Source organism: Geotrypetes seraphini, chromosome 10 (assembly GCF_902459505.1).
Source record: "Geotrypetes seraphini chromosome 10, aGeoSer1.1, whole genome shotgun sequence".
Classification (NCBI taxonomy): domain Eukaryota; kingdom Metazoa; phylum Chordata; class Amphibia; order Gymnophiona; family Dermophiidae; genus Geotrypetes; species Geotrypetes seraphini.
In genome coordinates this window covers 104,469,007-104,486,021 of record NC_047093.1, presented here as the reverse complement: position 1 = coordinate 104,486,021, position 17,015 = coordinate 104,469,007, and the positions used below count along the sequence as shown (strand labels likewise).

Genomic DNA, 17,015 nt, shown 5'->3' with positions numbered 1-17,015 from the left:
CTCTCTGTTTTGCTTTTGCTTAATTTGCTAAACAGCTGATCACATCCAAGTAAATGACAGAAGAATCATTAAAAATGGGTGGGTGGGGGAATCCTCCAACTTTATTGGGTTAAAATTTAATTTGAAACTAATTTGAAACTTAATTTTCATGGTGGTAGATCACTGGGCACTTTTGGCCAGAAAAATTAGATCATGACCAGTTCAAAGTTGGACATGCCTGCTGTAACCTATTATATTCTAGGAATTTCACTATCCTTTCTTTCAGCAACACTTCCATTATTTTTCCAACAACAAAAGTGAGGCTTATCAGCCTGTATTTTCCCTGCTTCATCTCTGTGACCACTTTTATGTATAGGGACCACATCCGCTCTTATACAATCCTCAGTAACCACTCCCATCTCCAGAGATTTGTTGAAAAAGTCTTTAATAGGACCTGAGAACCTCTGAGTAGAGAATGACACGGGAAAAAATTTGTCCCTGTCTGTGCCCTGTCCCCATGAGATTGTCCCTTTCCCGTCCCATGAGCTCGGTCCCATGAGCTTGGTCCCTGTCCTCACAAACCATCTGATCCCATCCACACTAGCCTCAAATAGTTTTATACTGAACTTATTTTATTAAAGTATAAAAAGAAACAATATTCTGTACAATTTTCATTTTATAAATCAAAGTTCTGGCTGCCGAACTAGAGAAAGAAATCTTCAGCTGGAAGGGCTTTGTTTATAAATGTGTATCAACACAACTAATATATTACTTTATCTTAAAGCAAAAAAAAAAAAAAAAAAGAAATAGAAATAGAAATTTTTTTTCTATCTTTGTTGTCTGGTTTCTGCTTTCCTCATCTTCTCCTCATTCAATTCCTTCCATCCATTGTCTGCCTTCTCTCTGCCTCTTCCATATGCTCTGTTACTGTGCCTCTTCCTTCCATCTCTCTCTCCATCCCCCCCCCCATTGGTCTGGCACCTATCTTCTTCCCTCCATTCCCCCCATAGTCTGGCATCTCTTTCTTCTTCCCTTCCATCTTCCCCAGGTGGATTTTAGCATTTCTGTCCTTCTTTCCTCCCCTCAGATCTGGTATCTGTTTCCCCAATCCAGCATGTGCCTTTTTTTTTATCCCCTCCTTACATCCAGTTCCCTTCAGTATCTTCTCCCCACTCTCTCTTCCCCATTTCTGTCTTCTCCACACTCTCTCTTCCCCATTTCTGCCTTCTCCCCACTCTCTCTTTCCCATTTCTGCCTTCTCCCCACTCTCTCTTTCCCATTTCCCTTCAGCATCTGTTCCTCTCCATCCCCCTTCAGCACCCTTCGTGCGGTCCAACAGCCCTCTCCCTTCTTTCCGCTCACCGCAGTCAGAGTATCTCCCTCCCTTCTCCTTACCTTCACTGACGATTTTTTATTTTCTCTGAACAAGCAGCCAGAGCCTTGAAGTCATGTGCAGCTGCCGGAAAGTTCTCCTCTGACACAACTTCCTGTTTCCAGTAGCATCAGATGAGAACTTTCTGGCAGCCGCACACAACTTCAAGGCTCTGGCTGCTTATTCAGAGAAAATTAAAAATTGGCAGCAAAGGTAATGGTAACGGGAAGGGAGGGAGGGAGATGCCCGGACAGCAGCGATTGTTAGGAAGGAGGGAGGGAGGGGGCTGCTAGACCGTGCGATCAGTGACCACGCACGTTCCCTCCCTTAACTGCGGAGACAAGGCCATTCACCGCTCCACGGAGCGGTGAATGGCCTTGTCCCCGTACCTGCGGCGACCACTTTTTTCTCTCACTATTTCGGCGGGTTACCTGTGGCTAGGGTAACAGCCACCGTGTCATTCTCTACCTCTGAGCTCCCTCAGTATCCTGGGATGGATCCCATCCGGTCCCATTGCTTTGTCTACCTTCAGCTTTTCAAGTTGTTCATAAACACTTTCCTTCATGAACAGTGCAGAATGTACTCCATTTTCTTGTGTAACTTTGCTAGACAATCTCAGACTTCTCCAGGATTTTCTTCTGTGAACACAGAAGTATTTGTTTAGCACATTTGTTTTTTACATTACATTACATTAGAGATTTCTATTCCACTATTGCCTTGCGGTTCAAGGCGGATTAAAAAGGAATTACAAAAAAATGTATTACAAGAAGAAAATATCTGGTAATTTCTAGAGGAGATAAAGAGTCGATGAGGTTGCTTTGGGGAATTGGGAAGGTATTGGGAAGTGGTATTGGGAAGTGGGAAGGAGCTAGCAGTATTAAGTCGTTTGCAGGAATTTCTTGAAAAGTAGTCTTTATTTCTTTACTGAATGTTTTGTAGCCTGGGGTCATAATTAGTAGATTGGAGATTTGGTTGTCAAGTTTTGCTGCTTGTGTGGCTAGGAGGCTATCATATAGTTTTTTCCGTTTGACTTCTTTGATTGGAGGGTGCGTGAATGGAGTATGGGTTTTCCTATGTCTAGTTAATGTAGTTTGGATGAGGTTGTTGTTCAGGTAGGTTGGGCTCTCGCCGTTTATGGTTTTAAATAGTAGACAGTAAAATTTGAATAGTATTCTTGCCGGAATTGGAAGCCAGTGTGAGTTGAGGTATGCCTCTGTGATGTGGTCGTGTTTCCTCAATGAATAGATAAGTCTCAGTGCTGTGTTTTGGATTGTTTGTAGTTGTTTATCATTGTTGCTGGGCAGGGGAGGTAGAGAATGTTGCAATAGTCTAAAATACCTAGGACTAGGGATTGTACTAAGAGCTGGAATTGTGTTCTATTGAAGAATTTTCAAACTTGTCCTAAGTTTCTCATAACTGCGAATGATTTCTGTATTGTTTTATTGATTTGTGGTTGCATGGTGCAGCATCTATCTATCATCATTCCTAGTAGTTTTAGGGTGGGTTGAATGGGGTAATTGAGTTAATTTCTATATTGGTTATGGTTGGGACTTTGTTATTTTTGAGGAAGAGGAATTTTGTTTTGTCTGGGTTCAGCTTCAGTTTATGATCTTTCATCCATGTTACTTCTGTTTCTAATGTTCGGTGTAGTATGTCTGTCATAGAGGGCTTGATGTTGATCAAAAGGTATGAGAATGATGATGTCACCTGCATAGCTATATGAGGTTAGGCCTAGTTTGTCCAGGCAGGTGCCGAGGGAAGCAGTATAGAGATTGAAGAGAGTAGGGGATAGTAGGGATCCTTGGAATACGCTGCAGGGGTTGGACCAAGGTTCTGATTTTTCTTTGTCAGACTTTACTCTGTAGGTCTGGATTTTAGGAATCCTTCAAACCATGAGTATATCTTATCAGTGATACCTATTGTGTCTAAAATTTGCAGTAGGATATTATGGTATCTTTTAGTTTTGCAATTCCATTTATCAGTTTTCTCCTTTCATTAATATATCTGAAAAAAATTTTGTCTCCCTTCTTTACATTTTTAGCCATTTGCTCTTCCACCTGCACTTTCACCAGATGTATCTCTCTTGGCTTCTTTCAATTTCACCTGGTAGTCCTTTCTGTACTCCTCTTGCAATTTTTTATATTTCAAGAACGCCAACTCTTTTGCCTTTATTTTCTCCGCCACTAGTTTGGAGAATCATATCGGCTTCTTTTTTCTCTTGTTTTTATTTTCTTCACATAAAGGTCCCTAGCCATTTTTATTGCTCCTTTCAGCTTAGACCACTGTTTTTGCACTTCTCTTGTGTCCTCCCATTTTGCACTTCTCTTATGTCCTCCCAGCTCTTTCTTCGGGTACTCTCCCATTTTTATAGTGAAAAGTGAATAATTTGGACTGCTACAAATCCTTACACAGAAACTAAATGCACCTATAATACTTCACTTTGGTCACATTTGAAAAATATGCATACAGCCTTACTAAATATAGAATGACTGACCACATAGTAGAAAACTGAACTGGAAACCTCAAGAAGCTGGTTACTCAGAGGAGGTCCTCTTGACGTCCATGAAACCCCAATCTATGGCTTTTTATGCTAAGGACTGGGCGGCGCTTGAATGGACTCCCATTTCAGTGGTCCTAGCTTTTCTTCAAGCAGGGTTAGATAAGGGTTTAGCAGCGGCCTCCCTTAAAGTTCCAGTAGCAGAATTTTTGTGCTATAGGGCACGCAAGGGTTCTAGTTTGCTTTCTACTCATCCAGATGCGACCAAGTTTCTGAGAGTTGGGTGCTTCATTTGCGGCCTCCCTTGTGTCTTTCTTTCCCTTCGTGGAATCTTATCATGCTACAGGACTTTGTGGAAGCCCCATTCAAGCCACTGAAGGCTGTTATTCTTCTGGATCTGATGGTGAGACTGTCTTTCTTGTCGTCTTTGTCTTGGCATGGTGTATTTTGGAGCTTCAAGCTCTTTTGTGCAAAGAACCCTTTCTCCGTATTACAGACACCGGAGTTATTCTCCATACTGTACCTTCCTTTCTACCAACGGTAGTTTCTACTTTCCATGTCACCCAGGAGGTTCATTTGCCTGCATTTCATTCCATAGGCTTGGAGTGAAAGGATCAAATCTTACGCGAGTTGGAGGTCAAGGGAGTGTTGTTCCACTTTTGGAGAGGACTAATAATTTTCAGTAATCTGATCTTCTTTTTGTCCTGACTGCTCTGCCTGCGTCTATCACCTCGATCATCCGACGGATTCATATGGCCATTTCTGGGGCTTAAGTCACCCATGGCAAGCTGCCATCAGTTTCCCTTCAGGCCCACTCCACTAGAAGTGCTGTTTTGTGGGTGAAGTCATATGCATTTTCTCCAGATGATATTTGCAGGATGGCTCCTTGGTCCTCTCTTCCTGCCTTTACCTATCTATTTCCAGGTGGATGTAGTGGCTCGATCTGATGCCACTTTTTGGACCTCAGTGTTGCGGGCAGACTCTTCTGTCCCTCCCTAGATGCTGCCATTGCTTTGGTATGTCACCTAGCGTACTGAATCCAGAAGGGACATATCAGAATGGAAGGATTCAGTATGACCCACCCTCACTTGACCTGAATCACCTGGTTTCTGCCTTGCTTATTCTCCCTTCCAGGCTTCAGGATCTTCCAGCCAGTTGATGGATCCTGTGGGAAGTTTTCCATTTCGGTAAGTAATAAAGGCTGTCTCTTGTGGGTGCTCACTGCACACAACAGGTTAATTCTACATTATTCCTCAATGTTTTTCTGTGTTGCCTTTGTGCCTGTTTATTGCTTGTTTTCATGTTTTACACAGCAGACAAGTTTACAAATTATTTATGTTGCTAGGGAGCTTCCCCAGTACCATCTTCCTTTTCATAGATTTATTCAGTTATGTTGCTTGACTTTGGGACTGAACTGCAGGGAGCTCTAATTCTCTTTCTAAAGTAGGAGGAGCATGTGAGTCAGTTGATGTAGTGTATCTAGATTTTCAGATAGCTTTTGCCAAAATTCCTCATGAGAGACGCCTGAGAAAATTAAAGAGCCATGGGATAGTGGCAAAGTTCAGTTGTGGATTAGGAATTGGTTATCAGTGAGAAATTAAAGGGTAGGGTTGGTCATATTTCTCAATGGAGGGGAGTAAATGTTGGAGTGCCACAAGGATCTGTACTGGGACCGGTGCTATTTAACTTATAAATAAATGATCTGGAAATTGGAACGACGAGTGAGGTGATTAAATTTGCAGATGATACTAAACTGTTCAAAGTTGTTAAAACACATGCGGATTGTGAAAAAATTGCAGGCAGACCTTAGGAAATTGGAAGACTGGGCATCCAAATGGCAGATGAAATTTAATGTGGACAAATGCAAAGTGATACACATTGGGAAGAATAACCCGAACCACCGTTACCGGCTGCTAGGGTCCACCTTGGGAATTAGCACCCACAAAAAGGATCTGGGTGTCATCGTAGACAGTATGATGAAACCTTCTGCTCAATGTGTGGCGGCAGCCAAAAAAGCAAACAGGATGCTAGGAATTATTAAAAAAGGGATGGTTAACAAGACTAAGAATGTTATAATGCCCATGTATCACTCCATGGTGCGATGTCACCTGGAGTATTGTGTTCAATTATGGTCTCCTTATCTCAAGCAAGATATAGCAGCACTGGATAAGGTTCAAAGAAGAGCAACCCAGATGATAAAGGGAATGGAACTCATCTTGTATGAGGAAAGACTAAAAAGGTTAGGGCTCTTCAACTTGGAAAAGAGATGGCTGAGGGGAGATATGATTGAAGTCTACAAAATCAAGAGTGGTGTAGAATGGGTACAAGTGGACCGATTTTTCAATCCATCAAAAATTACAGAGACTAGGGGACACTCGAAGTTACAGGGAAATACTTTTAAAACCAATAGGAAGAAAATTTTTCACTTAGAGAATAGTTAAGCTCTGGAATGCATTGCCAGAGGTAGTGGTAAGAGCGGATAGCATAGCTGGTTTTAAGAAAGGTTTGGACAATTTCCTGAAGGAAAAGTCCATAGTCTGCTATTGAGAAAGACATGGGGGAAGCCACTGCTTGCCCTGGATCAGTAACATGGAATGCTGCTACTCCTTGGGTTTTGGCCAGGTACTAGGGGCCTGGATTGGCTACCATGAGAACAGGCTACTGGGCTTTATGGACCATTAGTCTGACCCAGTAAGGCAGCGGTCTCAAACTCAAACCCTTTGCAGTGCCACATTTTGGATTTGTAGGTACTTGGAGGGCCGCAGAAAAATAGTTGATGTCTTATTAAAGAAATGACAACTTTGCATGTGGTAAAACTCGTTATTTATTTATTTAGTTAATTTGATTTCTATCCCGTCCTCCCAGTAGCTCAGAATGGGTTACAAGCCAACATTCACAGTGAAATACATTTGGACAGTACAATGACTATACAGCAACTTAAGTACAAGTTAAGAAGAATGGAGAAGAGAGGGCAGAAAGGAAGGGGGCATTTAAGGGGAGGGGAAGTGGGTTGACTGCAGCTGGATTTTTAGTTGAAGTGGAAGGTCTTCACTGCTTTCCAGAAGGTCATCAATGAGTTCTATAATCTGATTTGCGGGGGGAGTTGGTTCTAGAGTTGGGGGGATCAAGTGGCTTTAGGAACGTTTGCGGGCAGTTTCTGACAGGACCTGGGGAGGGATGCACAGGCATTTCTCCATTTCAGAGCGGAGGAGAAGGGTGGGGGTATACAGGGTTAGCTTGGATCCTATGTAGGCTGGGGTGGTGGCGTAGATTCTTTTATGTGCTATTACAAGAGCCTTGATTGCGCAGCGTTTGTTGATCGGAAGCCAGTGCTCTGTGCAGAGGGCTGGGGAGATGGGGTCGTGGTAGTTGAGGTTGTGTAGGAGGCAGATTGCTGCATTTTGGACATGCTGGAGGTGTTTGAGATCTTTTTTGGCCACTACATTAAATAGGGAGTTGCATTAATCCATCCTGGAGAGAACACAGGCATAGAGGAGTTGGGCTAGGTCTGGTTTGGAGATGTAGCGTTTGATCCTTCTCAGTTGGCGGAGGTAGTAGAAGGAGGTATGTGAGTGGACAGGACAGGTGGCCATCTAATGTTACTCTTAGGATGTGTACCTGATCTGCTACTGTTAGTGAGATGGAATCCCATAATAGTGTTGGGCGTGTGTATTTGATACTTTTTTTCCTGATCTATAAGAGCTTGGTCTTGAAGGCATTCAGCTGTAGTTTGTTCTTTGTCATCCAGGTTTTCATGTCGGAAAGGCAGAGTTGGAGATTGGCGATTTGGGATGATCAGTTTTCACCTAGTGGGAGGAGTAGCTGGAAATCATTGGCATAGGAGTGGATTTTAATGTTGTACTTCTGGGCTATATTGATGACAGTTCTGATGTAGAGGTTAAATAGGAGGGGGAATAGAAGGGCGCCTTGGTGAACACCATATTTGATAGGTTTGGGATCAGATTTGTGTGGCCCTAGTAGGTCTGTTTGGGTTCTTTGGTGAAGGAAGGAGGTGAATCACTGGAGGGCAGAGTCCTTGATTCCGAGGTCACAGAGTCTGGATAAGAGGAGGTGGTAGTCAACAGTGTCAAATGCAGCGCTGAGGTCTAGTAGGACCAGTAAGACATCGCTGCCTTTGTCGAGTATCAACTAGCTGTCATCTATGACAGTGTTCTTCAACTGCCGGTCCGTGGACCAGTGACAGTCCGCAGAAATTTCCTGCCAGTCCAAGCCCAAAGAGATCAGTGCACAAAGCCACAGGTGGTAACTCTTACGCGCATCCTGCGCCTGAACCGGCAACCTTCTCTCTGACGTCGCAACATCAGAGAGAAGGCTTCTGGATGAGGCGAGGAGCTGCCGCTTGTGGCTTTGTGCAAACTGTGGCAGTGAGGAAGAGGGAGCTAGCCGTGGGCAGCATAAAATGGCCAGGTGGAATCACTGATATGTTTATTGCAGAGGGGGAGGAAGACAAGAGAGACAGCTAGCTTTCTCAAGGCATTGTTTGTAAATAAGAGAGGGCAGTACACCCAGCCTCACCCAACTGCTGTGATGAAGCGATGGCACGTTGATAAGGAGTTAATAGCAGGGAAACATTCAGGCCACGTATACAAAAGTTGCTGACATAACATAAACTGTATGAAAAATCATAATATAACGGAGAAAAATAAACCTCAATTGTGGGAGGCTGGGACTACATAAGTGCCCAACCCACAGCACATCATCACGGGTTTATAAAAAAACTACGCATACATATAAATAAGTAGATAAATCACTCATTTCCATTCATACAGAATCGCATTTTTTCAAAAGCTTTTTTTATAATGACAGCTATGAACACAAAATTCCATGTATTATTTGTGTCAAAAACTGGTGACCAGAATCCCAAACTTAACTAAATTAATAGCGAGGGCTACAGCTCAGTTTCACTTATGTAAGTAGTTTTGGAGGCATGGAGCACAAAATCACAATCACCTTCAGATGAGTGTATTTTTTCCTTGATTGTGATTTTGTGCTCTATGCCTCCAAAACTACTTACATAAGTGAAACTGAGCTGTAGCCCTTGCTATTAATTTAGTTAAGTTTGGGATGCTGGTCACCAGTTTTTGACATGAATAATACATGGAATTTTGTGTTCATAGCTGTCATTATAAAAAAAGCTTTTGAAAAAAATGCGATTCTGTATGAATGGAAATGAGTGATTTATCTACTTATTTATATGTATGCGGAGTTTTTTTATAAACCCGTGATGATGTGCTGTGGGTTGGGCACTTGTGTAGTCCCAGCCTCCCACAATTGAGGTTTATTTTTCTACGTTATATTATGATTTTTCATACAGTTTATGTTATGTCAGCAACTTTTGTATACGTGGCCTGAATGTTTCCCTGCTATTAACTACGTTCTACAATACGTACTTAACATACATTTATCAGCCATTACGATTGTATCTCAGAAATTTGCACGTTGATAAGGAGGTCAGAGAGCAGATGCGTGCAGAGGGAGGCATCTAATTGAGGCACAGCATGGAGGGAGGGAGACAACAAAGTTAGGGGTAATGATTTTATTTTCAATTAGTGATTGAATTGTATCAGTTTTGAGAATTTTCATGTGCTGTCTATATATTGTACTATTCAGGAAGTAATGCATTTGTTTCTTTTTCTCTGGAGTTGTATAGCATACAGAGTCTTGAATCTTAGGATTTTGTTTGTAAATATCAGTACTTTTAGGTTTTGGTCCCGTATTTGCATAGGGGTTATCTGTGTTCTGGTAGGAATGAATGTTGAGAAGCATACAGTGTGCTTTGTGTAGTTTAATTTTGTGGTTAACCATTATGTGTTGTTAATAAGATTATATCAGTGTTTCTTCAACCGCTGGTCCACAAAATAATTATTTTATTTCTGCCGGTCCATAGGTATAAAAAAAGGTTGAAGAACACTGATCTATAATATCTAGGAGTACTGACTCTGTGCTGTGGCCTTTTGGAAGTCAGATTGTGAGGGGGACAGGGCAGCTTGTTCTTCTATGAAAGGGTGTACTCGGTGAAGCGCTATTCATTCTAGGAGTTTGGATACAAATGGGAGGTTGGAGACTGGACAGTAGTTGCCGGGTTCATTAGGGTCAAGGGTGGGTTTCTTGAGTGTGGGTTTGATAATAGCCGACTTCCAGCTGAGTGGTACTGTCTCCATGAAAAGGGAGGAGTTAATGATGGGGAGGGTAAATTCCTTATGCAACATTGTCATATAGTTGTTTTTTATTTTTTGGGAAAATATGTTTATTGAAGGAGCAATACAAAGAGAACAAGCATCATACAGGAGAAGAACAATAAAACCACATTAACAAAGAGGCAACTGCAGAGCAGGCCAACCTGTAACAATACTAACAAGACAAACTACCCAACCACAGACTGGAAGTATAGCAAAGAAAACAGTGAAACCACAGAAACCCCTCCCCACCCCCACCTCTGGGAGGCCTGCGAGAATTTCCCACCTCGAAATCCCCCCGCACGCTCCAAGTTTTAAGTTTTTGAAAAGCCAGAAAGGAAAAGAAAAGAAGAAAGGAAGGAATGAACCCCCCCCCAAAAAACCCATAGAGCACCCCCCCCACCCTCCCCCTCCCCTCTCCCTACTCCCAGGACTCTGACTCCCTCCTAAAAGATGCTCCAGCACTCCAGATAAGACTGCTGCCGATAATTCCCTATATCTGCCTGATGGAGACGCTCCCAGATTGCCATTTGGGACATGTGTGCCCGCTACTGCTAAACAGTAGGCCGCACCTTTCTAGTGAGCCCAAAGGCCACCAACAACTGACGCTGAGATTCCCCAACACCAGCGACAATCAAAGGGCTCATAATTCCAAGCAACAAAGTCTTATACGACCACTCCAAGTCGCGGCCAATAATGCCCTCTACAGTGCGAATGATATCCACCCAGAGGTCCCCTAAAAAGGGACATTCCATAAAATGGTGCACCAAGGTGCCTCTGGCACTCCTACAATGGTGACAGCCAGAATCGGGTCACAGACCCATCTGCTGCCCTTTACATCTCGTGATGTAAGCACTAACTTGAGATACATCTCATGGAGACCCACGTTTGGCGAGGCCCGAAAAGTATCCACAAAGCAAGCAGCTAACTCCACAGCAGTGACCTCCTCTCCCAAGTCCACCCCCTATAATGCCGCCATCTGCTCCAAAAAGCGCACAGGCCTGAAAGTCTTCCCCAACTTGTACCACCCAGAAAGCGTATTATGGGCCGGAGACACAGCAAGAAAAGCAGTATCTAAAGCTGAAAACGCAGGCAGGGTGCCCCTACTAGGTCGGAGCACTAGACAGTAACTCCACAGCTGGAAATAAGGCAACAAATATTGAACCGGACACTGCCACCGATCCCAGCACTGCTGAAACGAGGGAAACGACCCTGAACCCAACTCCATAAGCTGTCCTACAAAACCAGCAGCCGCCCTGAGTGGCCCTTCTGAAAAAAACCATTATCTGCACTCGCAGGAAGCTTAGGGTTATCCACAAATTCCAAAACGGGTGAAGGACCAGAAGATCCGCCCAGTGAACCCCTCCACTAACCCCAAACACTCCGCAGGGGCCAAAGCAGGGAAGCACATGAGCCAGCCCCCCTCCTCAGAACATTAAAGACCGATACCGGGGCTGCCAGCTCCCACCAAAACTCAGACGGTGCAAACCGAGACTCCCCGGAGCATAATTCATGCACCCAGCGCAGCAGTGCAGCCACATTATAGAGGCACAAATCCGGAAGGTTAGCACCTCCACCCTCTTGATCCCATACAAGTTTATGATATCCAATCCTCGCTTGTTTAGAATGCCAAATAAACGAGGATACCAAACCCCTATATAGCCGCACATCCGACTGCTTGATCCAAAGGAGTATCATCTGGTCTGGAGCGGGTACAATATCTTGGGTAAGATAACCCTTTTAATAAGAGCAATTCTGCCCAAAAAAGATATAGGAAAGTCCTGCCACCTCCTGCACAGCACCTGAACAGCCTTCAGCTTCTCCACAATATTTCGTCTATAGACTACTCGAGGATCCGCATGCAAATATACACCGAGATACTTTAACGAACCCTAGAACTATTTCAAGGGAAAATGGGGATCCTTCTGTGCCGCACACCCGGACAACACCGCAAGGGCTTCTGACTTATCAAAGTTAATACACAGGCCAGAGAATGCCCCAAACTGATGAATCATAGAAATCAGCAGGGGGATTCCTCGCGTAGCATTCCCCAGAAAAATAAGCATATCATCAGCAAAGAGATTTATCCAAAACTCTTGATGCCCCAGATGGATCCCCAACAACGATTGGTGCTGGTGAATCCTCGCCGCCAGAAGCTCCAAGGAAAGGACAAAGAGCATCAGTGAAAGGGGGCATCCCTGCCTCGTACTCCTGGCGAAAGTAAAAGAAGACATGAGCTCCCCGTTAATCAAAATTGCACAGTAGGACAGGCATAGAGAACGGATCCCCATCAAAAATTCTCCCATGATACCCATCTGGGGCAAAACCCAAAATAAATAATCCTATAAGATTTTGTCGAACACTTTTTCGGTGTCAAGGCTAACAATGAGAGCGTTCTCCTGGCCAGGGCACCGATGCAGCAACTGAGGATTCTGCAGCACAGAGCGCATAAAACATTAGCCGAGGGGTAGCACCTGGCACAAACCCTACCTGGTTGGGATGAACCAAGGATGGCAGCACCTTTCCCAGTCTAGCAGCCATTATTGCAGCAAACAGCTTAATATCCTGATTAAGCAGGGAAATGGGCCTGTAAGAGCCAAATTATTCCAAATCCCTATCCGGCTTTGGAAGTACTAAGTCTATGATGCGGCAGGCTCCTCGAACACAGGGCATTCTATAAAGCCTGAAAAGAGCCCACTATCCGGGTACAAAGTAGCTTATAATATTCTGGGCCCAGCCCATCAGGCCCCAGAGCCTTAGCAAGCCGTAGCGCTTCAATAGCTCGCTGGATTTCAACGCCCTGTATGGGGACATTCAGGGAATCCCTCTCACTCTGCCCCAGAGTAGGAAAGCGCAACCCCTGAAAAAAGGAATCCCATTGAGCCACATCACAGCTACTCTGATCATATAAGGCTTGGTAAAAAGCAACAACCTCTTGAATGTTGGGCAATGCTGTCGCCACCAATCCAGCAGTCTCCATATTTTAGGTCGTCTGCACTCTTTCTGCCTAACCAGAGATGCCAGTAACTTGCCTGCCTTAATTAACTCTTCTCCTGTAATGTAATTCTACTGGAAATGCCCAGATATCTTCTTTATTGTAATCTGTTGCTATGTTACATCTTCTGTGATATTGAATGTATTGTAACTAGAGAATGACACGGTGACGGTTTACCCGCGGCCACCGCATTTAAGCCGCGGGTCACCGCCGAAAACGGGGAAGAAAAATAGCAGTCGCTGCGGTGACGGGGACAAGGCCATTCACCGACCGCGGAAACGGTGAACAGGTTTGTCCCCGCGGGCCAATGTACCCCCTTCTAGGAACCGCTATTTCACCGTGCTCCTCATTTGTCATTTCAACCCTTCCTGCCAATCGCAGCAGAAGGGTACCCAACCCCTCCTGCCGGTCCTCCCAATGGCCTCCCCTAAGATCGCCGGCAGGAGGGTACCCAACCCCTCCTGCTGGACCCCCCCAACGAACCCTCCCACCCCGGAACCCCCTTAGTCTTACTTTTCAAGTTGGACCGGACAGCTCCTCGCTCGTCTGGCCAGCAGGCCTGCCTCCGTCCAAATGAGGCGGGCCCGCCCCTCCCCTCCCCCCCCCTCCCCTCCCCTCCCCTGCCTCCCAATGGCCTCCCCTAAGATCGCCGGCAGGAGGGTACCCAACCCCTCCTGCTGGACCCCCCCCCCAACGAACCCTCCCACCCCGGAACCCCCTTAGTCTTACTTTTCAAGTTGGACCGGACAGCTCCTCGCTCGTCTGGCCAGCAGGCCTGCCTCCGTCCAAATGAGGCGGGCCCGCCCCTCCCCTCCCCTGCCTAACCCACAGGATCCTAGGGCCTGATTGGCCCAAGCACCTAAGGCCCCTCCTATAGCGGGAGTGGCTTTAGGTGCCTAGACCAATCAGGCCCTAGGATCCTGTGGGTTGGGCAGGGTAGGGGCGGGCCCGCCTCATTTGGACGGAGGCAGGCCTGCTGGCCAGACGAGCGAGGAGCTGTCCGGTCCAACTTGAAAAGTAAGACTAAGGGGGTTCCGGGGTGGGAGGGTTCGTTGGGGGGGGGGTCCAGCAGGAGGGGTTGGGTGCCCTCCTGCCGTGATCGCTGGGGGGAGGGGAGACTTGCAGCCGTAGCAGCATTTAAAGTACATGTCGTGTTTGTTTTTGCATTGCTAGCCCCAGGGGTGGTGGAAGATTAGTGATTGAAAAACTGTATGAAAAATAACTATTTTAAATTTAGTGATCAAAATGTGTCAGTTTTGAGAATTTTTATTAATTAATTTTTTCTCTGCGTGTTTTGTTTTTGTATAGTTATTAACTAATATTTAACTAAGTTTTAAAGTTTTAAAGAATGTTTCCTTTATACGTAAATAAAGAAAAGTGAATGGGATTGCAGTGGCGGTGACGGGGCGGTGAATGGGGTGGCAGTGGCGGTGACGGGGCGGTGAAGAGGATGGTGAGACGGGGACGGGGCGGTGACGGGGTTGGTGAGACGGGGACGGGGCGGGGACGGGGATGGTGAGACGGGGACGGGGCGGTGACGGGGACCAATTTTTTCACCGTGTCATTCTCTAATTGTAACTCTTCACTGTTACTTGTAATCTACTCTTCTCCTGTAATGTAATTCTACTGGAAATGCCCAGTTATCATCTTTATTGTAATCCGCCTAGAACCGCAAGGCACAGGCGGAATAGAAATCCCTAATGTAATGTAATGTAATGCCTTGTTGCCCCATCTGTGCAGATGATATTTATACATTTGTATGTCTCTAAGGGCTCGTTGGGCAAGCAAGTCATTAATTTGGCGACAAACTGCATTGTATTCATCGCGAGCAGTGCCAGGTCCCCGCCTGTGCAAGTCTCCTCTGACATCGCGCAAACGGTGAGCCAGCTCCAATAGCGCTCTATCCTGGGCCTTCCGCTTGCGAGTGGTTTATTCTATGATTTTCCCCCTCAACACTGCTTTGCTAGCCTCCCAGAAAGTAATGTCAGAAACGTCAGAAGAGGGATTCTCTGCCACATAACAATCCCATTGTTGCTCCAGGTACAGATGGAAGTCCTCATCAAGGTACAAAGTGGGGTTCATGCGCCACCCAACACAAGACGTACCAGAAGTTTTCGGGTGGCGCAATTCTACCCAGACCACATGATGGTCGGACACCACGCCTTCCTCAATATGGGCCCTCCGAACCCCAGACAGTAGAGAGGGAGATAGCAACAGATAAACCAATCTACTGTACACCTTATGAACTGGAGTAAAGTCACTCTCATCAGGGTGCATGGTACGCCAAGCATCCACAATACCCAGCTGAAGCATCAGAAAATTTACCCCTTTATCTCCATATCCTCCGCCCCTAGGTTTAGGAGGCTTACAATCAACATGGGGGTCAGCTACTATGTTGAAGTCCCCACCCAAAACCAATTGGTACTCTGAAAAAGGTGTGAGGGCCGCCACTAAAGACGAGAAAAATTTGTGAGAATAGATATTAGGGGCATACACAGATCAGAAAACATAGGGCTTCCCCAGAAATTCTCTTGCCCATATCACATAATGCCCCTCAACATCCTGAACAAGCTTATGCAGCACACAGGAATGACTCTTGCGAAATAGAATAGCAACCTCCCACTGCCTAGCATTATAGGAGACAAAGGCAAGTTCACCCCACCCAATCACGCTTCAATTTAGCATGTTTCAGAACACTTAAATGAGTCTCTTGCAACATTAACACATCGATATGTAACTTATTACAGTAATGCAAAATCTTTTTGCGCTTCACAGGTGAATGCAAACCATCAACATTCAAACTCGCAATCTTAATATCACCCAGGATCAAACATTTCCCCAAGACAAAAGAAGAAATATATCCACAAGCAGGACGCGTCATCACCAGTCTCCCAGCTGGACCAGCATGATGCTATCATAAACCCATCCATCAATCCAGTCAGAGTCCCAAAGAGATACCCCCATCCTATCCTGTCCCCCCCTCCCACCCAAAGGAAACCCACACCAGTCTACACAGGTCCTCCCCCTCCCCACAGCAAGCACCCACACAACAACCAACATAAGAATTGCCGCTGCTGGGTCAGACCAGTGGTCCATCATGCCCAGCAGTCTGCTCACGTGGCGGCCCTCTGGTCAAAGACCAGCGCCCTAACTGAGACTAACCCTACCAGTGTACGTCCTTGTTCAGCATGAACTTGTCTAACTTTGTCTTGAATCCCTGGAGGGTGTTTTCCCCTATGACAGACTCCGGAAGAGCGTTCCAGTTTTCCACCACTCTCTGGGTGAAGAAGAATTTCCTTACTTTGTACGGAATCTATCCCCTTTCAACTTTAGAGAGTGCCCTCTCGTTCTCCCTTATCTACTAAATCTATCCCCTTCAGTACCTTGAATGTTTCGATCATGTCCCCTTAAATCTCTTCTGTTCGAGGGAAAAGAGGCCCAATTTCTCTAATCTTTCGCTGTACAGCAGCCCACCAGAACTCCCCATCCAACAGAACCTCACTGATCCATACTCCTCCACCACCGAGAACCACAAACACACATGCACTCACACTCCCATCCCCCCCAGAACACAAGTACATCAAAAACAAGTAGATAACCTGTGCCCCAAATGAAGCAGAGCACACAAAAAACAGTCCAGCATATCACACAAAAGAGTCCAACAATATACTAGAAGGCCACCTCCAAGGAATAAGACTGGACTCATTTGGAGCACTGGTCTTGACCTAGGGGCCACCGTATGAGCTGGGCCATGAGCTGGGCAGGATGGACCACTGCTGGGCATTTCTCTTCCCCTTTCCCTCCCTCTCCCTTTCCCTGTACAGCAGCAGCAGCATTTCCCTAGAGTCCCCCTTTCCTATGTAGCAGAAGCATTTCTCTTTCCCCTCCCCTTCCATTCTCTTCCTTGTGGAGCAGCAGCATGTCTGGCCGGCTCAGTTGAACGTTCTGTTCAAAGCCGTGGGTGGCGGCTCCTTG

At 45.6% G+C, this 17,015-nt stretch overlaps 1 protein-coding gene across 1 annotated transcript in view; it reads right to left on the bottom strand.

The window, feature by feature from the left end:
- Positions 1–17,015, bottom strand: part of PNPLA7 (patatin like phospholipase domain containing 7) — an 864,087-nt gene that overhangs the window by 561,324 nt on the left and 285,748 nt on the right. The window lies entirely within an intron of this gene.